Consider the following 22400-nt stretch of genomic DNA (forward strand, 5'->3'; position numbering starts at 1 on the left):
TTTTTATGATTTTTCGAGGCCTGAATCTGTTTACTTTTGGAACCAGGCAGCAGTGGTAGGATGACAGTTCTGGTACCTTGCATTCGCAGGAGTTTGACCAGTGTTCTGTAGGATGGGCCGAATACCTTCTTCATAGCAGTCTTCTCACAAACCAGATCCCCAGCCTGTACAAGTTGTTGGCAAATCCCTTATTCCTAAGGTGGCAGCTCTGGTGGATGAATTATTACAAAATTGCTGAAGCTCCGGTAAGACAGAGAGACAATCACTTATGTCAAAAGGTGTATCTACTGCCACCAAACCAGGGCCATCTAAATCTAGGACATACATACAGGGAGTGCAGAATTATTAGGCAAGTTGTATTTTTGAGGATTAATTTTATTATTGAACAACAACCATGTTCTCAATGAACCCAAAAAACTCATTAATATCAAAGCTGAATATTTTTGGAAGTAGTTTTTAGTTTGTTTTTAGTTTTAGCTATGTTAGGGGGATATCTGTGTGTGCAGGTGACTATTACTGTGCATAATTATTAGGCAACTTAACAAAAAAAAATATATACCCATTTCAATTATTTATTATTACCAGTGAAACCAATATAACATCTCAACATTCACAAATATACATTTCTGACATTCAAAAACAAAACAAAAACAAATCAGTGACCAATATAGCCACCTTTCTTTGCAAGGACACTCAAAAGCCTGCCATCCATGGATTCTGTCAGTGTTTTGATCTGTTCACCATCAACATTGCGTGCAGCAGCAACCACAGCCTCCCAGACACTGTTCAGAGAGGTGTACTGTTTTCCCTCCTTGTAAATCTCACATTTGATAATGGACCACAGGTTCTCAATGGGGTTCAGATCAGGTGAACAAGGAGGCCATGTCATTAGATTTCCTTCTTTTATACCCTTTCTTGCCAGCCACGCTGTGGAGTACTTGGACACGTGTGATGGAGCATTGTCCTGCATGAAAATCATGTTTTTCTTGAAGGATGCAGACTTCTTCCTGTACCACTGCTTGAAGAAGGTGTCTTCCAGGAACTGGCAGTAGGACTGGGAGTTGAGCTTGACTCCATCCTCAACCCGAAAAGGCCCCACAAGCTCATCTTTGATGATACCAGCCCAAACCAGTACTCCACCTCCACCTTGCTGGCGTCTGAGTCGGACTGGAGCTCTCTGCCCTTTACCAATCCAGCCACGGGCCCATCCATCTGGCCCATCAAGACTCACTCTCATTTCATCAGTCCATAAAACCTTAGAAAAATCAGTCTTGAGATATTTATTGGCCCAGTCTTTACGTTTCAGCTTGTGTGTCTTGTTCAGTGGTGGTCGTCTTTCAGCCTTTCTTACCTTGGCCATGTCTCTGAGTATTGCACACCTTGTGCTTTTGGGCACTCCAGTGATGTTGCAGCTCTGAAATATGGCCAAACTGGTGGCAAGTGGCATCGTGGCAGCTGCACGCTTGACTTTTCTCAGTTCATGGGCAGTTATTTTGCGCCTTGGTTTTTCCACACGCTTCTTGCGACCCTGTTGACTATTTTGAATGAAACGCTTGATTGTTCGATGATCACGCTTCAGAAGCTTTGCAATTTTAAGAGTGCTGCATCCCTCTGCAAGATATCTCACTATTTTTGACTTTTCTGAGCCTGTCAAGTCCTTCTTTTGACCCATTTTGCCAAAGGAAAGGAAGTTGCCTAATAATTATGCACACCTGATATAGGGTGTTGATGTCATTAGACCACACCCCTTCTCATTACAGAGATGCACATCACCTAATATGCTTAATTGGTAGTAGGGTTTCGAGCCTATACAGCTTGGAGTAAGACAACATGCATAAAGAGGATGATGTGGTCAAAATACTCATTTGCCTAATAATTCTGCACTCCCTGTAGGTATCCCAAAGAGAACCTCTTAAGAAGTGCATCCTCCCAAGGACCGCCTTGGCAGATTATTCAGTGCTTTCTGGACCATCATATAGGGGATGAAGCCAACTGCGACCAGAACCTAGTACTCTAGCTGTTAAGGACTGCTTTAGATCTAGATTCCTTCTCTCCACAACCGAATTACCTTAATGATGGTAGAGTGAGGACTAATGGAGTTCAACACCCATCGTCCTCATGATGTCCCTCAATGCCTGTGAGGCAAAGGCAGGGCCCTGGTCCGAATGGAATGTTGCAACCACATATTTACAGATAAAGATCAGTAAGTCTTTTATGACAGTTCGAGCCTCAGACGACCGCTGAGGCCATACCCACAGGAATCTAGAACAAGAATCTACAGTGACTAAGATGTATTTGTATGCACCATCAGGTTGAAAGGGACCACAATGGTCCAGGTACACACACTGTAGTGGCCTGTTGGACACTAAGAGGGTTGTCTGCTGAGGGCGTTTGATATTTGAGCCCTTTATCTGCTGGCAAATGGCACAGCAAAGAACATATTTCTTGGTCTGTCTGTACAGACCCGCCTACCAGAAGCGTTTCTGTAAGAGTGTTATTGTGGGCACAGCACCAACATGGCTGAGGCGACAACCTCATGTGCTGCTTTGATTTATCTAATCTCTGGTCTTGGTTGGGGAATCACTGGATCTTCAGCCCCAGGAATTGTTGCAAAGGCAACATTCTGTGTAGTGATGTGATGTGGAATGAATATTTTGCAGGGCATGCTTTTGGGAGAGGATTGCCTTCAGCAGAAGCTTTCACAGCAGTCAAAATGTCATTATCCAATCTCATCTGAGAATGATTCACTGCAGCAACAGAAGCCGTAGCTACTGCGGATTTGGCTGCTTCATCAGCCAAACTGTTGCCAATAATGCATACTCCTCCACGTTGGTGGCATAATGTATGGACTACATGAGCTTTAGGTAGCTTATCCTTAAGATCAGCCACCCTCCCCCACAGAGTTCTGTGTTTCATGGTGTTCCCCCTTTGAGTCTCTGAACCCGTTCAGACGCCAATGATTAAGATAATCATTGCAAGACTGAACACAGTAGTACGAATCACAAACAATTAATGTGAGTTGTCCTGGATCCGTTTGTTCCAGCGCTAGGATAAGGGCTTTAAGTTCAGCCAGGGTCTGAAGGTAGGTATTGTGAAGGTGTAATATACCATCCTTCATAACTCTGCTCAAGGCTACGCAAGCGGCTGAATACTGATGTTTAGTACCTACAGCTGGTTGTGCTGGGCCATCAGTGTAAATGACAGTATGGTGTCTTTCAAGCGGCAAGATATCAAGAGATGTGGGGACTCCTGTTCATATTGGAGAAATTCTTGTGTCTGAAGTTTTGGATCAAAGATGTAATCAACATTGGTGGCAGGCAGGGAGGTTGCCCAATGAAGATGTAATGCTTTAGCATTAGGAACACTAGCTTTGGTGACAGCCTCTAAGGCTGGCACCGGGGTAATCACAATAATGCGTTACCCTTGGGCAAGTGGCCTCTCTTTGCTGACAGTCATCTGTACTGCAGTTAGATTTTTTTCTGAAAGTGCAAAGCGTTGCTTGCGTTGGAGTATAAATGTGATTTATATGCTATGGGTACCATGTCACCTTAGTTAAAAGGTGACATAAGGGTACCCAATGGCACCAGCAATTATTCTGATGACCACATTTGTTTTGTTGTCACGGGTGTGTAAGTGTTCTGCTTCTAGCATATCCTGTTGCAAACCTCTAAGGGTGCCTGTGTGTTCAACTGCCCAATGTCTGCTAGACAAATCTGGGCATATTAAGTCATAGAGTGCCTTGATAGGTTGTGCATAGTCAGGAAGTAAGTTCTACCATAGTTGAAGAAGCCCAGTAAAGACCGTAGTTTCTTGATAGTATTTGGTTGCTGGAATTGAATACATTTTTCTAAAATGTGAGGGACCAGGCTCTTGCCTTCGTTTGATAGATCATATCCCAGGAACAATACACAGAGAAAGGCTATTTTAGTTTTCTTGAAATTAAATTTGTAATCAAGGGCTGCGAATCCCAGAATGATCCGATCGACCCTGACAAGATAAATGTTGAGGTCAGCTGTAAGATAGATGTCATCCAAACAGGGCAATGCCTCACGATCAATATCATGCAACATTGATGTTACACAGGCTGAGAACAGCCCTGGGGCAAACAGAAGAAGAATTTTTGTAAGCCAAATGAGAATGCAATCAGGTCCCGACATTCGAGTGCTAAGTTTTGGCAGAAAAAGTTGTTGGAGATATCCAAGGTCGTTTTGTATTTTTTACGCACTATGTTGTTAATTAGTGCTGTGCGAATTCTGTATTGCGTATGTGTGTGTATGTCTGTTTAAGTGTCTGTAGTCTAAGACTATTCTTTATGAGTGGTCGGGTTTTGCAACGGAGAATAATGGGTTATTCATTGCAGAGACACAGGGCTCAATTACCCCCCTGGTACTCAAGCTGAGTGAGGTTCTCCCTCATTGGAGCTTTGGCTTCGTGTTTAACAGGATATCAGGGCTGAGGATGGGGTGTAGACTTAATCAATATTACATGGTAAGGAGAATCCTGATCCCAACCTACTTGGTTGTGGCATAGCACAGGTGCCTGCGGTTATGCCCAGTTGACAGCGTAGGCTTGTTTTACCGCCTCTGGAACAAGATCAGAGAAAGAAGGCAAAATTACATCTTCCCCATGTGGGAGCTTACAGACATGCTCAGGTGGCCAGTCTCTTTCAGACTATAGGACATCACAACATAGTTCATCCCAGAATATTACAGTAATGGTGGTCTTCCTCAATTTGGATATTTAAATCATGTACCCCGTTGGGTGGGAGAACGCGGCCATCCGCAGTCTCAACTGCAATAAAGTTGCTAGTCGCTGTCGCATCCAGATGATCTTTCAGACTCTGGTGACATATTGTGAATTCTGCTGCGCTGTCCAGCAGTGTCACCCCCCCATGTCTTGTTCTTCAGCAATGTTCTCAAGTTTACTGGCATTTTTAATTGAAAGTGCTGCCACCTTTTTCTTTTTAAAATGTGGCTTTTGTTGTGGGGACTTGTCTTCTTTTTTGTCTGAAGACTGCAATGAGTCTTTCTTCTGTTTCACTTAGGACGTTGCTCAGACAGTCCCACTCTCTCGCTAAGTCTATCCAGTGCGTCCTGAGAGGAACGAGAGGGACTTGAATCAGTATATCTTTCAGGAGCTTTCATATTTTCACAATTTCTGAGATTATATCTCCTTTCGGAATTCTCTGTGTTTGGAGAGTCTGCTCTCTGACTTCCTCTGTCTTTAATTTGCTTTTGTTTGTCCCAGCACTTTTAGGAATCCTCTTGTGCTTGTTTGGTACCTTCGTTAGGGGTGATACTCTGTATTTAAGGCTTTTTCAGCTTGGCTCCCAAACTATCCCATCCTATACTGGTATAGGTATCAGAAATTATTTTTGGCAGCTGTTTCTCCTGTTCTAAGTGTGGAATCTCTCTGAGCTGCTGGTGTATAGCCAACACTACTGCTTCCCCTTTAATGTTACTGAGTATTATTGACGAGACTGCATCAAAGTTACGCATCCGTTTCATCCCCAAATCTAGGGCTGGAGCAGTCCCGTGTTCGTTCTGAATGTGTTTCAACACTTCAGTTATACTGGCAAGTGTTGGTGTATCATGCTTGGTAGAGTATATTGCAGCGAAGATTGGCCCCCATGTGGCGCAGCCATCCACTGAGGGAACCATCCCGAATGGCAAGCACACTATTATTTCTATGTTTTTCCTGTGGTCTTGGTATGGGGAAACACAGCTTACAGCTGATTAGTTTTCTGGGCTGTCCAGAATGGAATTTTCTCTCGTTCCGTGGGCACTTTGCCCATGATAAAATGTACTGTTTGTGGATTAATCCAAGTAGTGGCCAACTGATATCCAGTGGGTGCTGGATGCGCTGGTGTTGTGCTCAAAGTTTGCATTACAAACTGAACAAGTTGTCTATATAATGATACTCGTTCATTATAAAGATTGCACGGATAAGCTGCTTGCGTGTTTTGTACACTGGGCTGTGGTGTATGTAGCAAACATTGGCCATGTTGGTCTGTCATTACCTTAAGGACCTAATCTGACTGGTTGCATTACATGTGGTAGGGCGCCATTAAACCAGTTCTGATGTTCTGGGTAAGTAATCAGTATTTCAAGATACTGGTAAGCTTAGTACCATTGTGGTACCTCTTCAACGCTGTACGTGTGGAATGTGTATGTTCTAGGGTCTTCCTCAGGATAGGTTACCCAGGAATAGAATGTCTCTGTTTGGTAAGGTTCATGAGCTTCTACAATGAATGTGACATCCCCGCCTTCATCTGTTAAGCCATGCCCTACTAGATGTAGTGTTAATGCATATCTGACTTTCTTGGGAATGTCCATGGCATTAGCCATATCATGAAATGGGTAAAGAGATGGAACACCAAAAGTCCCTTTAAGAGTTTGAGCTTGAACAACCCACAGCCTAGTTAAGTGTTTCCTGTTCAGCTGAGGAGGATTATCCCAAAGACCACGGATGTCTCCGTACAATGGTACTTAGGGTACCTGTTGCGCGAGACAGATACACTCAGAGTATCCATATATTTGTGCCAAAACACCATCGTTGGTGGCGCCATGTCGTAGTTGGACTCTTGCTCTAGGCAAGACTGCTGGTTTAAGGATGACCGCACTTTTGTTTGTAGGTGACTAGGCCAATCCTACAACAAGTCGCAACTGCCGGCCCAACCCTCCCAGCTCACAAGCAGTAGCTCACCAAAAACCCAAACAGTAAAAGGTGATTTGTGGCAGACTTTACGCATAGACTCAAGAGTGCAACATCTGAGGGGAGCTGTGGTTACAAAGAGATTACCCTTTTCTCACATGAGCAACAAGTCTCAGTCACACACAGGCAATAAAGGAGATGCAGTAACATTTTCAATAGGTGTTATTAACAAGACTGCAATCTACCTTAAATTGCATGGGCTGCAATGATTAGAATAATGAACAATGCAAGAAACAGAATTTTTAAAAACGAGTCTCGTGAATACAAAGACCTTCACCATCTTTCAATAACATGAGATGTGAAATAGGCCCTAATACCTTATCATGATGAACCTAATCACTAACCTAAAGAGAACTAGGTGTGTTAAATCTAATCTGCCAGTACCATGTCCATGAGAAGAGACCCCCACCCTTGTTACCTTGGAATAAGGTCTCTATATCACAAACTGTGGGGCCACGAAGGCTGGTTCTGCATCAAGGCAACATGTAGGATAGATAGCGTTGACGGCATCTGGTAGGAATCCCACTGATAAGACTGTCAGCATGAGATGTACTTATACAGATCTTGTAGGACCCCTGACACAGGTATGTTCCCAAACAATAGATAAGAAAGCATGCTTGAAGCGGAAATTTCAAAATCAATTATTTCCAAAAGTACATTATGTTCCTGACACACGTAAGTGGTAAAGGGACATGATGGGAATACCTACATATATCACTTGTCTTTGATGCTGATAGTGACGCATTCACAGAGTGGCACTGATAACATGAAATCAAAACATCTTCCTGATTGTAAATTAAGTCTAGATTTTCTACGCCTAACTCCAAATATATGTACCTGCGCTCTACATATACCTTCAAGGTTCCTAGATGTGGAATGACAGTCTATAATTTTCTAAATGCACATAAATTATGATGTTTTGTCCCTCGATATTGTTGTACCACAATATTCTGGGGGTCGATATTCAATGACTGGCTGCTCTGGTGCACTGGGTTTTTAAGCACTATGATTGGACCTTTTACATTATTCTTGCACTATGAAGCCTCGAAGTGGCCAGGACTCCCCAAGCACTGTAGGAGGTATTGTAGGACATCAGTGCAGCAAGGGTAATTTTTTCCTTATAAAGGCCAGCATTTTCCTACTGTACGATGTTAGAGCAAGTAAGGGCAGGGATTTGATGACTGCTTTGTTCAAAGATAGTATTTAGCCCCTAGTCAACCAGCAGTTTTGCAACCAGTGGTAAAAGATGAAAAAATGATTTCATAAACTTCTCCACGATAATTTGAATGAAAAGTGATAGGATATCGTGAGTAGAACCAAACCTAGATATGTCTGACACATGTGCACTGAACTGTATTTGTGGCTGACACGTGCACTGAACTGTATTTGTATTGCATTAGGCAAACGACTGCAGTTAAGGGAATAAGTGATGCCATTCTAATGTGAGAGGATGCAGGTCTTTGTTACTGCACCAGTAGCTCAGCCTCTTCCAGTTTAATGAATATGTGCTGAAGATGGCGGTGACTGTAGCTCTTTTCATGATCGGCACGAAGTGTCCTGAAATATCCATGGACTCCAGATTTTGTCACAATAGGAATACAGTGACTTGGAATGTCCACCTGGATTAATTTAATGGGCAAGAATATGGCCTGCTGATTCCCACACATGGCACATGAGAGAAGTTAGGCTTCCATCAAAGGCCTGTGAGATCTTGCACCCCTTGATTTTCTAGGTTGCATACATATCCTGCTGTTCTTCATTTTCACTGGGGCACCAATGCCCATTGAAGGTGTGAAGGCAAAATCAAACTGCTCAATTCCATGATGTTGTTGCACACTTTCTCATTCAGGGATCAGTGACATTACGTGAAAAGTACAAAACCCAGCCATTCCAAAGACCATCCAAGCTAAGAATGAACCAAGGACACTGTACTCTAAAGCAGAGGCCCAAAAAAAACCAGCAATTGCCGCTTATGAAGAAGAAGTCTTTTTGTGAGAGGAAGATGGACTAGAAACTCCTATATTAACAGATCTTTGTCAGAGAGTATTTGCTGTGAGACTTTGCTTTCTTAGGATCTTTTTCATATGAGGTTGAGCCCTCATTTTTACACTTCTTACCCATTTGGGGACTGACTCTTTCCCTCATCATCCGAAGTAGTCAGAATGAGTCTTCTTCTTTTGAAGCCATAGAGGTATCCTGGCTTCATGATCTTTTAAGGTTTTGGTAGAAAATGTTCTACAATTGTTACACTACTTAGGTTTATGGTGAGGATATAAGCAATAAAGGCATTTATTATGGGGATCTTCAGAGAATAATCTTTGTTTGCCTCAAGATTTGCAAGGCATGGAAAACCTCTTTTTAGATCCCTCAGGCATGGTGCTTTGCAGGAAAAGAACCCAGGAGTTGTTACCTCTGAGTTGTTTGAAGGGTCAAATATCTCACTTCTGAGAGAAGGAAATAGTCAAAAGTTGCCAAAAGCACTGAGACTGAGCAGTGCTCAGGGAGACTCCCTCACACACATCATGTGGTAATAAATCGGAGGTATGGTGCCCCTGCAGGGAAATAGTGCCTCAGTGTCCGAGTTCGGATTGGTTGAAGTTAGGTTATAATAAAACAATGTGAATTGGTTACCAATGTCACTTAGCTTCTCTATGGCTTTCAATGTGTATGTATAGCACTGCTTATTATTACTACTATGGGACTCCAACCAAGACGAGAGGTAAGATTCAAGCATTTGAATCTATGAAAGATCCAATACTGGAGAATTATCACGATGTCTGAAGACACCTGCCTTACTGGAAAACATAGGAGTATCATATAGATGGAAGGTACTTTTGGAGACCCTTTTTCAGTGCTTTGACATCAAAGGAGTGATAGATGTTATTTGCCTTAAAGGTGCTGAGACACGCGTTTTCAACATTAATCCAGTGGTTGGTGTACCAGACTTCAATGTCAGTGTCCTTGATGTAGTGTTTCAAATTGTTCTGAGTAGGAGTCCTCAGATGGCAGTGAATAGTTCTGAGTGGAAGGTGTATCATTTCCACATTGCGAGTGCACTCGTCTTCAGTTTCCTGGTGTTTCCCGATTTCCTGTTTTATTCCATAAAAACTAAGTTTCTCAATATATTTTAATCTTCTAGGCATTGTCTGACACAAAAACATTCTTTTGCGGTGTGAAAGTCGAGGGGCTGACAATGAACAAACTATGAAAATATTTCACCACGCTCTTCCTCCCACACAAGCCAATTTATAAAAAGAAAGCGTGGGCATGATGGAAAAAAACTGACCCCCACTCCAAAAAAAAAAAAAAAACTCACACAATAATGTCTGTCAGAAATCTCTTGCCAAAACATTCCGGTCAGCAAAGACGTGGAGCAAAAGTATGGTTTGTAAAGGTATGCTTTTCAAATAGGTGAAATAAACCATAGACAATGCTCAAGAATCCACGGTATAAGCGGCGGAAAAGAGCAAATGCTACTGTGGGGCATAATGGGATTCTAAAGCTGCCAACAGCCTTAAAAGAGCAGAGTATTTTTCAGAATTGTAATGCTGCTGGTATTAGGGTCATTCTGGTTCCTTACCTTTTCCCTCTTAAAAAGACTTAAACTTAATTTATTTTTAAATGAAAAATAAAGGGACATTTAGCCAATATAGCCCGAAGAATGACATATGTTTTCTAAATTATACAGATTTGTATGCCTACAGTTTCATTTATAGTAAAAGATGGGCCAGATCTATTCAAGATTCATGAGTGTAAAGATTTCATGAAAGAGAACCCCACAATCTACCTGCCATAACCATTAACTATGACCATGAAGATCATCCACTCAGATGCCCGTTTGAAACTTTCCCCCACCACGTCTTCACCTAAGGACTTATACCATTCAGCAAAGCACTACAACCCATCTTCAATGCCTCTATCGGCTCAGCAACATTCCAGACACATTGAAGCATTGAAGCATGCCAATGTCACACCCCTGCTTAAGAAACCATCCTCTGACTCAGCCACGCTTTTTAGCAACTGACCTTTCTCCCACTGACCATACCTGGCAGAGGTAATGGAGAAGCTAATCATCCAATGCCTCACGACCACCTCAGCAACTAGCAGCTCCTCGACGTCATGCAGTCCAGACTGAGGTCCAACCACAGTGCAGAAACAACACTCATCGCAACAGGGAAGACACTGCAGCCCTCATTCTCCTGGACCACTTTTCAGCATTTGACACGGTCTCACGCCCCATCATCATCAGGCGACTGCACAAGATTGGCAGCCAAGGACCTGCTCTCCACTGGATCTACTTCTTTTTAATGGATAGAACACAAGCTGTCAGTTTGGCACCTTACTCCTTGGAAGCCGCAAATTCATCTGCAGAGTGCCTCAAGGGTCATCGCCCAGTCCCACTCTCTTCAGTGCATACCTCCACCTTATGGCCAACTTGATCCAGACACATATCAACATCCTCTCCTAAGCCGTCAACACACCACTTATATTCTCAGACAAGATCCCAAACGCAAATAACAAGTTCACTGCTTGCATAACCAAAGTCGCTAACTGGGTGAAAGCCAACTATCTCAAGCTCAAAATTGGCAAAACAGAAGTAGTGATCTTCGGTAAGAACACCTCACCATGGGAATCCAACTGGTGGCTGGCCAAACTTGGGGCACACCCAGCACCCATGCCAGAATCCTCGGAAAAATCATCTACAGGAAACTGGACATGACTGCACAAGTCAATTTTGTCACTGCATCCCATTTCCTGACCCTGAAGGTGCTAAGAAAGATCTTCAAATGGCTCCCAAGCAACACCAGAAAAACGGTCACTCACACTCTAGTCACAAGCAAGTTGCACTAAGGGAACACCCTCTAAGCACAGATCACCAAGCAACTACTAGAAGACTACAAATCATCCAGAACTCTGCAGCCAGACCGGTCCTCAACCTCCCATACAGAACCACATAACACACACCACACACCACACACCACACACCACACACCACACACCACACACCACACCTCTGGGACTCCATCCACAACTCCTTACATACACTCAAGACACTACACAACTTAGCCCCATCCTAACTGAACAGTGGTTATCCCCTTCCACCAGCATTTAGACACCTCCACTCTGCAAGACTCCTATTAGCACATATCTCATGCATAAACAGAACAAGATCAGGAGGACAGGCATTCTCTTACAACACTCCTAAAGTGTAGAATGACTTACCACTGCACATCAGAGCCACCTCCTTTCTTAATTCTGCATGAACCTGAAAACTTGGCTGTTCCATTGACCAACCTACCATAGGCAAAGTTAGGCACACATACCTGCTCAGAGCCAGAATATCCTTGTGGGTGCTAGTTCGATTAACAAATAAACAAACAACATTAGGAGCCAACTTCACCCAACAATGAAGATTCAGTGGTCAACAGTATTAAAAGAGGCAAACAGGTTTGGCAAAGCTAGCATCAACAGAGCAATGCCTGCCATACGGACGTTATCCAACGCAGACACGAGCATTGGCTCAGTATCCAGGTGCAGGCGAAAGGTGACCTAGACTTTGTCCACGCAGTTGAAAGTCTCCACAAATTATCTTGGAAGACCAGGGAAAACACTTTCTAGAACCATGGTAGATCCTGGAAGCAGAAGAATCTAGGTCTGTTTTCTTTAATGGAGGAATGACTGTAGCTTTTTCAAAACTTGAGGATAACACACCCGCAACCAAAAGGCACCGATCAGACGGCTATGATATTGGGCGAGGCATCACTGCAAGCTGAATGAACACAATTGCCTTGCCAGGCTTAAGATGAGACATCACACTCCATAGAAGCTTTGTGGCTCAAACTGGAGAAGACAAGAGAAAACTGACAGAAGATCTGAGTTGGCAAATGTGTGTAGGATACGCAGAATTGAGAAATGGATGGATGGGCATTCAAGAACAATAGTATTCTGAACACTGGTAATTTTGTCATAAAAGAAAGCTGAAAGTGAAATCAATTAACGTTGCCCCAACATTTTAGGCAGTGTGAAACATCATTAGGCATGTGTCATGCATGCTGGCTGGGCTCAGAATACTCACATTCTTAAAATTCAGACATATGTACACAAGTGTAGCAACCACATTGAGGTCCCTAAAACCAATGCACTCTGCTCAGCAAAGCAAATGATATCAATGCATCATCATATTCACAGCTCAAGAATATAAAACTAACTTTATTGAACACTTGTAAATAATTATTTATAGTAGATAAACATAGTTTGAAAATTGTATATAACATTTGTTATATTGTATAGTAAATGGACCCCCCTTGTGAGGCAAATAAAGGCAACGTTTACTTGAACACAAAAGGAAACTTCGCTCTGACATGGAAACCAACAATTTCACATAGATCCTTTTCTTTAATTATACAAGAATGGTAGAGCAGGAACAAACGTTTCAAGTATCTTTGACAGAAAAGGATGTCAGGCAACTGATTTTTCAGACCCAAGATTCACAACTTCTAAAGCCCCTGAGAAGAAAGGAGACAGGTTGAGTACATCAAGATTTTAAATTTGACCACATGGTAGGATGAAAAAAAAAAAAAAGACAAATACATCCAGACAAGAAACCCATCTTACAACGCAAAGCACTTAGAACACATCAGAAAAGGTACATCAGCTTTTTATTACCCATGTTCAACACAGAAGTCACATTTGTGAATATTGGCACAGTGTCATTTGGAAGGGATCTAATCTATGGAAAGAGGGGCATTATGCTATCCTGATGAACCCCTTACATCAGGTAACTGTTGCTAAGCCTAATTAGATGTTTGGAGGTGAATTCAGAGAGAACGTCATACACACATTTCCGAGCTGTATTTATTTTTTTAATCTGTATGATTTTGGGGGTGATTCACCAGTCTAAAATTCAAGATGTGGTCTTTTCAGATAACGTAGCTTTGCAAGTGAAGGTCAAAAACAGACAGTGACATCATATTTTATGATGATGTTTAAAAATAATCCTTTTTAGAGAAGACAGAACTATGAAGCTCAATTGTTCCCAGATAATAGTAGAAGCCAGCTATGCCTATTTTGGGAGTGAGCCTGGTTTCCCTTGATTGCAAGTCACTAATGTGATAAGAGGAGTGGACAGTTGTGTAAATAACTGAAATGGAAAAAAAACTAATTTCTTACAAATCAGTATAAACTGTTTGCAAAGATGGCTGACACGAATGAATAAGCTCCCGTATTAAGTAGCGGAAGGAGGCTATACTAATGGCAATGGCAGTAATCCTTACAGAGAATAACTATGATGTTTTTAGCAGCTTTATCCTCTGCACTAGGAAATTAATGAATTTGTTCTACAACCAGATGCATTTTTTGCACACAGTCCAGGACATGAATAAACAAACAGTGGGCCAAAAGAGTATATAATATCACACACCCAAGTGTGAATGCTAGACTTTTACTAATGTTTTCCTTCCGACTATGGCACTAGGCCCCTGAGGAGAACTCTCACAAGTACTGAAAATCCAGGCAATGAAGAACATTCCTCCCTGTGAGCAGAACTATGTTTGGGTCAGGACACAGCTCTTGAACTCGATAAGCATACCTCAAAACTTCTAACTGCACATAAAAGGAACGTCAACACAGTATTTGGGTGTTTTGGCATTTTAAAATAGTTTGATAATAAAACCTATTTTAGTAATTCCACATAAAAGGTGGCACAAGTTTAGTCTTTGGGAATACACAGATTTAACAACAGGAATCACATGGGTGCAGCAATGGTGGACACCTTCCAGAACACCTTCGGACATTTATGTTTAGATGAAGAAAATGCATTTTAGGTAGGAGGCGAGGGGAGATTGGAAGCTTTCTGAGATATTTAGGACAGTTTTGAGCCTACCTACGTTATAGTATGTTGGATTGAAGGCAAACGTTTCAGAAACATTATTTAATGAGGAATTCAATACAGTGAGTTAGCACAGGCCCCAAGTTCCTTTTTGATTTATGCACTTTATGGAAATATCTAACTAGAAGCTGTCCTAAGTGGGATACGGGAAGTATAAGACATCTGTTTAAATTATGAGATGATTTGCCCTGGAGAACTACAAGAATCTTTGGTGACAAATACTAAGCAACAGAGTTTTGAATAACATCTAGACTGCACACACAAATTAATGATAAAGTCTATGTGAGAAGTCAATATGCTTATTTCACAGCATTAAGTATTATTTTTCATATGCGGCTCAGCAATGGGTAAAATGTTCGTTCTTCCCAAAATATTACATTCATTTCAGATGTTGCATCTCATATTAATAGAATAGTCTTTTAGACAACAGAATTCCAGATTGTAGGAAATATATAAAAAATGTTTTGTGATTTGGATATACTGACGGCATACCAGTCTTAGATGTTTCCAGAATTTCTGACTCAACAAGACATGCCTGAAATAGATATCTGTATTGTTCTGTGTACCCTCTGTCAGCTAAGACAAAAGTACTGACTCTGACCAGAACAGCAGAGTGAGTAAGGCATCAGGATAGATTACGGTTGCTAGATGAAAATAGTCACTGTAAGCTCCAATGTGTGGATGATGAGTTAGTCCTAGGCCTTTGTTCTTCAGTGAAAGGAAATCTGGAAAATTAACTGTAGTGCGATCACTAAACGGATAAGGAGATAGTTTTGTTCTTGAATACATTGGAGACAGGAACCTTGTGAAGTCAGGAAGATTTGTCGATTTGTTAGTCACCGCATACAGCAAAATAAGGTTTATTAGCTCATGGATAGGCCATAAGTGGTAGTGCTTAAAGCAAGGATAGAGACAACTGCACCCAACAACAATGTCTTTCAAGTCGTCAGTAGGAACTATCCCTAGAAGGGTCCCATAGGAGAAGCAAATGTTGAGACCGTGCCACCATGGTCTCAGTAATTATCTTGTGGGGTTATAGTGAGTTAAAGACATAACTGAGTTTTTGGACTATTTTCTGTTAATGCAACAAATTGGATGGAGTTGACCATAGATTGTAAACTGGGCAACGGTGTGATGGGAGTGGTTTGTGAGAAATGAAGCTCCTATAACTCTAACTGAGGACTCATAAAGCCTTTGGCTACCATGTCTATGAACCCTACTTGGAACTTTACTCATGAATCCAATAAGAAGTTTAGCCACTTATACCTCAGTTATGATACTTTATAATAATTTCTTTCATTGCATAAAAATGGTAATTACGTAGTGTTTCTTTTTTAATCACGAATAAGCACCTTTCAAGTAGGAAGGAGTAGTTTTGTTTAACATTTGGTCTTATATATGATACAGATATTAGGAGGCGCTTAGACGGCCCGAATAACAGAATGACTACTAAAAAGGTTAGTGAACGGTAAAGCAGAGAAAGTTGTCCATAAAGAAAAGAGAACTTCAGCAATAATAGACAAAGTAAAAACCTCTGTCGGTTGGCTAGAACAATCAGAGGCCTTGGAAGGTAGAAAGGAACTGCCAAGGTACACAATCAAACATATAAAAGAAATAAATAAATTCAAAGTCACCTGTTGTAAAACAAAAGACAAAAGTAAACAAATTATCCGCAGAAGGTATACAGGCAGTATGAAAAATACTCCAAAATAAATATACAAAATCTCTTCTTCAGTTTGTCTCCAACATTGCAGACTCCCTTCATCACAATCATTTAAGAAATGTTGAAAACAACTGATTTGTATACAGTTTTGAGCTAATCATGCCAAGTTAGTCGTTCTTCATAAAAGGAAATAACAACATCAGGACACATCAGGTTTGCTTCTTTTGCTGGCACCAAGTCGGCTACATCACAGTCTTTCCACTTCATAAGAAACAGTAATACTCCAGTGCTATTGGTGGCTCCAATAATCCTCTCCGGGGGCAGGCCTCGTGCAAACCCTCTTGGCCCTTCAATGGGCTTCATAGCCACTTTGCCGTCATCGGAGTCACTGTCTGATAAAGATGGTCTTTCGTTACTTTCTGGCTTTGCTTTATTAACCTCTGTTGTGAAGATTCCAGTTATGCTACGACATGGGGCTCGAGAGTTGCTTCAGTGGGAAGTACAAGCTTATCTCTGAGTGAAAGGATGCTGCATGTACTGTCATATTTTATCACAGAGGCAAGTTGCACAAATTAAAGCTCTTGATTCCTTATTCAAGGAGAACCCAATGAATGTCGGAAAGGACTGGATCCGTGTCATACTTTCAGAATATTTACAAAAAATAAATCTACACACAATTAATCTAAATTCAACTAATTAGTACAACCTGTGCATATTAAAAATTAATCATGGACCCGACCCCTCTGGACCTACGTTGGATAACCCTGCAAGCAGTCTCACAAACTTTACTAATTAAAAACTCATTTTTGTGACCATCAGTGGTTTAAGTAATCCAAACTTAAACCATTTGGCTCTGCACAATTTGATATTTTTGTAAGCCAATTTAGGAAGCTTAATGTTTCAATCAACCTTCAAAATCAAAATTCTTGAAATACAGCAGGCACACCTTTCAATCACAGGTAGCTTGTACAACTAACAATTCTCTGTGCCTCTTAATGTACATATTTAAAAAGTAAACATTTCTCAGTAGATAAAAATTGACGTCAGTTAAGCAGACTATGTATATGCTTTTCTTTGTTTTATTTTATAAATGTATATATTTTTTTTTTTATTGAAAAACACAAATGTGTCACAGTATGTTGTGGACACTTTAAGAGACAGAGTTCTAGTATAAAGTGTAAAATATTTTCCAAATGTAGTAAGGGTGCATTTAACAAAATATGAGATGCAGCACGAAAACTGAGTGATGCCATAAACCTTTGTTTCGTCTCTAATAAGTGCTTGTCCGATATCCTCTATAAGCCTTTGTGCCCAGGGTCAATTAGCATATTTGCTCAAGTGTCAGAGAGACAGTAAATTTAATTAAACATGTGTAATAATCACAAGCACCACAATTTGTGTTGATGTACATTCACCACTTTAAAGTCATTCTGGTCACCAGCATCTACCTTACCAGGTTACAGACTACTGAAGACATGAGGGTAAGGAGAAGGTTGACACCAGCAACAACGTCCTGCAAGATTCTCAACTTGATGCTTTTAGTACTTTTGTAGCCTTAGTATGTAAGCTATTTCACCTCAATGTCTCTAAGACATGCAATGCAGGTAAGGTCTCTCCTGCGAGAATAGACTGAAAGCACTAGCCATAGCAATGTACATCAAAAGGAAACGAAACTGAAGCATCAACGATTCACCATGCTCCAAACCACAACACCCTTCCACATAACAAAATCTTTGTTTCCTGCTAGAGCTTCTTTTTTACTGGGAGGAAACTATCAGTAAAAACACTGAAATCAGAGAACGCGAATAGAGTGAACTCATTCTCTCTTTTTCTTTCTCTCTCTAGGAAGGCAGGCACACTGCAGTATCACAAGTACAGATGCCATTATGGTACTTGGAGGTATTGGCATCTTTAAGATTCAAATACTTGGTTTTATCAACTTCACCTACTGCGAAAGATCACCCGGTTGCTCCCTCCTGGAAAACAATAGTTCAGGCAACAATTTTTTGTGCGTGGACTGCTTCAGTGGCCTTTAGTTCTCCCGGCCTCCCTTCTTAATCGACTTCAAAGTATCCAAACTGAAGTTGTCCCCTTCATCTTATGCCTCCGTGCTACTCTCGCGTCTCCCATTTTTACATCTCATTATACCAGCTTCCAGGCTGCAGACAGATCATTTTCAAGGCCTTTTGTTTTGGTACATCAGGCTTTAAAAATGCTTGGCTATCTTCAATCTAAACCTGAATCAGCTTTCCTTCCCGCTCTGTCAGATCAGACACTTTCAGGCATCTGTCTATGCCACTTGTTGGCACATCCGTTTGAGTAGGTGTCTATTATCTTATCTGGGTGCTAAGACTGGTCTGGAATGCTTCCCCTTTGTCTTTATGTCTCATTGCGGATTGTCTTACCTTCCCTTAAGTCCTGAAAGCCTGACTATCGGAGACAGTTTTGGAATCTCACTAACTTCTCCTAGCTCTAGTCTTACTGAAATTCTCTAGTGTCAGAAGAGTCTTCTGTCTGGTTGCCAGTGCATTGTAAATTCCCTTTCTAGACTGAAAATTCCATTATTAGACTGAGCAGCATTCTTAAAAGAAATGTGATATAAATTCATATTGGGACAACAGTCTTCACTATACCTAGATAGCTGCGCCCTTCATTTGACATTTGCTCTGACCCTGTACTCCACATTGCAGAATGTTCACTCGAGAGCCTAATGAACATCTTCCATGTCTTTGTGATCTTTCACCTAGACAGCACAAGGCTCTGCTGGACTGGCTGAACACCCGAAGTGTGCCCCTCACTCCCAGTCAAGGGGGGCTAACATGTTCTTACCAATGGATTGGGAGATGGACGGCTGATATCAGCTGTAATTCTATTGAGGAGCAAATTGTTTCCCTCGCACAGGAGTCTCCTGATTTTCAGTGTCAAAAATCTCTCAACATAACAGTTCAAACATATGTATGAATGTGGTGAGTGGTAGCATGCATGGTGTGAATCTTGGGTTCAGGTGTGAGATAACCAGTGTGAGAATGTGTTATACAAGTGCAATTAATATGCCATGTGTTATGTAGCTGTATCATTCCAGAGGATACAGATTTAAAAACAATATGGATGTGACCATGCAGGGTGTCTTTGTGGGTGTAATGTCCTTTAAGTAGATTTCTATTAAAAGCTCTGTATCCAGTCTGGCATACCAGATGGTGACAAATGAAGGCAGTGTGGGGGCTGCATCCTCTAAAAGGAAAAGACAACAACCAAACCAGGTTTTTGCACTATGTTAGCCATGTTTCCAGATACTCCAAAAAATAAGTTGGCTACTACTGGTAGTGTTTGTGTGTCATCCTTCCAATACACTTTCTTGTGCCCACGTGTTGCCTTTCTACTTATATCTGTTCAGGAAGGTTGATCACCAAATCTATACTGTTTCCTTTCAAATATACATTTCTTTCACAACAGTGGAGAAGCCCTAGTGAGAAAGCTTCAAGGATTTTTAACTTGGCTCATCTTTTATTTGACCCTTGCTTACAGTCGGTGGGTTCCTACGTTGGATAAGAACTGTCAGTTCGAAACAATTTCCTTGGATTGACCTCAACTTTGTAGGAACCTCATCAACAGCAGCTTGGGAAAAATGTCTGATCAGCAGAAACTTAACTTGCACATTACCCACCACCAGGAATAGATGTAAACTTAGCCCACTGGAAGAGTTCTGCTCCTGCGACAGGAGGAGCACTGACCTGTGCTGGAATAAAGACCCAGCTGTGCAGACCCGTGCAGAGAATAACTCACGGAACTGAGCCTGCACTGGAGACACACGAGTCTGCAACCAATCCCAAGGCATCTTAGTCAGGAGGAGAGGGACATACTTTGGCAACAGAAAGCCTGCTTCTTGAGAACCCACAGTCTCTGTGAGGGAGGCGAGTGTTATCCTTTTTCATTTTTCACACAGTTTAAAAGTGCTTTAATTTGATTTTATAACATGTATTTTAAGTGCAATGTCTAATATCAACCTGATTGCGTAGGGCTAGCTCCAGCAACATTATAGAAACATCCGATTTTTAACAGAAAGCCACCTGGTCCACCATCACCACTCAGGAAACAGCTATTCATATACACCGCAGCACCCTCAGACCGCAAGCCTCCCTACATCCTCAAAGATCTGGACCCTATCAGAGCAGACCTAATCCCAATCCTGAATCAATCAATCATTACATCCACCTCCGCCCAACGCTTGGAAACATGCTACAAAATTCCTCTTCCTCAAGAAACAATCAACAGACTTGAAGTCACCAGTCAAGTACCACTTTATCTCCCTGCTACATTTCCCGGCAAAAGTCATGAAAAATAGGATAACCCTCTAACCACCCACCTCACTGACAACCACCTCCTTGACACCACTCAATCTGGATTCAGGCCCAACCACAGTACTGAGACCACCCTCTCTGTTTCCATGGATGACATCCAGATGATCATGGACCGATGCAACACCACAGCCCTCATCCTACTGGATCTTTCAGAAAGACTTCAACATGATCTCCCACGCTATCCTTATATGACGACTACACAAAGCCGGCATCCAAAGTATTGCATTTCGCTTGATTTGCTCCATCCTGTCTGGCTGAACCCAGTGGGTCAGCTTGGCCCCCCTTCACCTTGGATGCCATCAACTTAATCTGTGAAGTTCCACAAGGATCCACACTCTGTCCAGCTCTGTTCAACACCTACACGACCTCACTCAGCGGCACCATTCATGCCCAAAAGATCAACAGCATACATCCAGCTCATACTCTCCCTTTTCAACAAGATGCGTAACACCCACACACACTAATTTCTAGAACTGCATGACCAAAGTGGCCAGATGAATAAAAACCAAGTGCCTCCAGCTTAACACAGAAAAGAAAGAAGTAGTAATCTGCGGCACAGACACCTTGCTCTCGGACTCCACCTGGTGGCTTGCCGAACTCTGACCCACACCCCTTCCAGCAACCCACGCAAGGAACCTTGGAATAGTAATCAGTAATCAACACACCATGATTGGCTAAGCAAATGCAGTCTCAGTCTCTGCTTCCACACACTCAAGATGCTTAAGAAGATCTTCAAATGGCTACCTGTCAGCACTCGCAGAATCGTCACACAAGCCCTCATCACTCTAAAGCTGCACTGTGACAACACACTCCATGATGGAATTAGCGCTCAACTGACCAGAAGACTCCACACCATACCAAACTCTATGATCATTCTCACCCTCACACTCAAATCACTCCACACCTCAGAGAGCTCCACTAGCTCCTAATCCACAAACAAGCACTGTTCAAACTCCCAACAAACACAAAGCCTTACACAACATTGGCCCCATGTACCTCAACAACCGCATAAACTTCCACAAACCTACCATACATGTGCTCAGCTGAGCTCCTACTCGCACACAACCCCCGCATATGCAGAACCAGATCTGGCAGTCATGCCTTCTCCTACCCTGCTCCTAAAGCCTGGAATTACATGTCCTTGTACATCAGAGAGCCTCCTCCTCAGTTCTTGAATTTCATAAGAAACTGAAGAACTGGCACTTCACCAAGCCCCAACACTGGCTCTGCAAAAACAGCTTCTGCTTCAATGCCAGGATACTCTCCCAGGCGAGTTGTGCACTATACAAATACACATAACATAATTATGTGTATGATTCCTTTCAAGATTTCTCTACATACCATTTTTTTTTATTACACACTGCTGAGACTTGTAGTCCATTTTCCCTGAGCATGGGAGATTTAGTCATTTTGCATTTTGATTTGGTAGATCAACAGGTAACGGGCATGGACAAGACCCCCTATCCTCATAGGACAACTGCAAAACTGGTAGCTATATTTCCCATGATGGAACACGGCCTTCAGGGACTAGCAGCAGCTGTCCTCTGCCCCATAAACCGTGAAAGTGACACTTTCACCATAAACATACTCAAAGGGTTATTTCTGTGCATCTGGTTGCTAGTTCAAGGAGGTAAAGCTCGTTGCTGTCCACATTCTTCTGTTATTATCAACTATGCTCACACAGTGATTTTGTTATGCCTGTTAAACCGGGAAAGCCAGGACATGTTTAAGTAATGCGTTTCATCTCACAGAAACACAAATTGCTGTATCATTTAAA

At 41.9% G+C, this 22400-nt stretch overlaps 1 protein-coding gene across 9 annotated transcripts in view; it reads right to left on the reverse strand.

The window, feature by feature from the left end:
- The window catches only part of IQANK1 (IQ motif and ankyrin repeat containing 1), a 338309-nt gene that overhangs the window by 282457 nt on the left and 33452 nt on the right, over positions 1-22400 (reverse strand). Inside the window, exon 5 of one of the 9 annotated variants that reach the window (XR_011201021.1) lies at positions 12905-13220. The exons of 7 other annotated variants lie outside the window; for them this stretch is intronic. The gene's annotated coding sequence lies outside the window, so the exon portion shown is untranslated. Of the gene's footprint in view, positions 1-12904; positions 16658-22400 lie in introns of those variants that run through there. One more of the 9 variants, XR_011201020.1, reaches the window with a different exon arrangement.

This window comes from Pleurodeles waltl, chromosome 2_2, assembly GCF_031143425.1.
Source record: "Pleurodeles waltl isolate 20211129_DDA chromosome 2_2, aPleWal1.hap1.20221129, whole genome shotgun sequence".
Classification (NCBI taxonomy): Eukaryota; Metazoa; Chordata; class Amphibia; order Caudata; family Salamandridae; genus Pleurodeles; species Pleurodeles waltl.